This window comes from Cupressus sempervirens, chromosome 9, assembly GCF_028749045.1.
Source record: "Cupressus sempervirens isolate cs-2001-9-10 chromosome 9, ASM2874904v1, whole genome shotgun sequence".
Taxonomy (NCBI): Eukaryota; Viridiplantae; Streptophyta; class Pinopsida; order Cupressales; family Cupressaceae; genus Cupressus; species Cupressus sempervirens.
The window spans coordinates 154,011,902-154,014,040 of NC_143126.1; positions in this window are offsets into that span (position 1 = coordinate 154,011,902).

The window sequence follows — 2,139 nt, forward strand, 5'->3', positions numbered from 1 at the left end:
ATAAATGGGAAGAAGATTTCTTAATACCTTTCTGACTACTATCACATCATTGATTGTTCCTCTTGCAGCTCTAATTGCACTCACACTTGCTTTGATTCTTTCACTATATTTGGCAATGTTTTCATCTTCTTTCATTCCCATCTAATCAAATTGGCCTCTTAGACTTTCTACTTTGGCTCTCACATTTTCATTTCCATAGATCTTTTGCAATTTTTCCATATTTCATGAGCAGTACGACAATCTTTGACTTCATTATATTTAGAATAATTGAGAGTAGAAGCAATGTTAATCATCATTGTGTTGTGATTCTTTTTATCTACCATTTGATCCACAATCAAAGGATAAAGAGGTGGCATATACTAGTTTGCCAAGAAGCTTGGGCCTGTATCTTTAGTGGTTCCCAAATGTAGCTTCATGAGTTTCTAACAAGCTTTGAAGTTTCCTTTGTTCAACTCAGGAATCTCTATTCTGTAAGACATATTAATCTTTAGCTTAGGTCCTTCAAACCTTTTCTGCAAGCACCAACAACTCTGATACCAATTGTTGAAAATATAAGAGTAACTCAGAGGAGAGGGGTAAATCAATTACCACTAAAATAATTCCAAACCCCTTAAATGTTAATATAAACTTCTTATTAAATCAAATCCTTATACATCTCGATTAGAACTAGATATTCACTGTAACTCAATTAACAAAGAAATCTTGAGATATTTATGTGTGTTAACCTTTAGTAGCTTAGTTGTAGAAAGATAAAGTAGTAAGAAAATAGCATGAATACATGAGATATGACCTAGATCTAACATGGAAACCCAATTTGGGAAAAACCACCAATGCAACTAGTTACAACTTTTCACTCTTTTGAAGTGAGCCCTATTAGTAGCCAACCCTATTAAAGGTTACAAAACACATTGTTAGGTATGATCCTATTAAAGGGTTTGAATCACCTTGTTAGGAGTGGCCTTGTTAGAGGTCTTAAGACACTTTAATATGGAAATACCACCTTGTTAGAGGATTTACAAAATGACTTTTAAGTCAACTCTGTTAAGAGATTTCTCTACTGCTACCATTGTTAGAGAGTAACAATGTTTTACCTAATTAATGAAGTAACTGATTTGCGGATTTAGATCATTGTTCTAGTTTATCCTTTGGATCCTCCTTAATTAGAATATTCTTTGCAACTCTTTCGATGTTATGCTCTTAACCAGATATCCTTCTTTATTTGCATCTTATCTTCTTCCACTACTTCCATATTTCAATCCACAACTCAAACTTTCATATATATGAAAACTAATGTTAAGTCGGCTTGAATACCTTTACAAATAAAAAATTAACATCCACTAAGTCAGCTTGCATAAACAAAATTGTTCTACTATAGGTCATCTAAAACTAAAACTGGGTCACTCAGTTACCAATGAGTTCCTTGGTAACTGACTTGGCTTATATTGAACCCTTTTGGCAACTGAGATGACTCAATTAATACTTGAATCCTTCAATGACCAACCTTGCTCAATTTTTACTTGATTGTTGAACTTGGCTTCTTCTAAACTTCTACTCAATTGATACTGGAATCTTCAAAGCTCAGTTACTACTAGTAGTGCTTGGTTAGTGTAACATTTGTGTAACATCAATAAAAATATACAATTGAATAATTGTTTTCAATAATTTCATCTAGTTGTATGGCTGCTAGTGGGTACAATCTATGTATGACATGTTGGAATCTCAATGTGAAGCTTATTTTTATATATAAGCTTACTTTTCTAGTTCTAGTTCATAGCGGTAGAAGCTCAATAGCTTTAAGATCTTTGTCCATATTTTACTGTGAAACATTCACTAATTATGGAGTTTCCATTTTATATTCAAGTTATTTTAATTGCACAAGGGAATCAAAGGTGGAAGGCTTTCTATCATTATTGTGCATCATGAGAACCATGTGGGGAATTTGTTAATACAATGATCCATTTTTTTTACTACATTTCTACTGGAAACATATGATAGGCTAAGTTACTAAGAGGGGAGGGGTGAATTAGTAACCAATAAAAACTTAATCTTTATTTACTAATTAATCCTTCATGTGTATTATGATCTAATTGCATGCATGAAAATTTGAAAGCATCAAAAGATTCATAACACTCTGACACA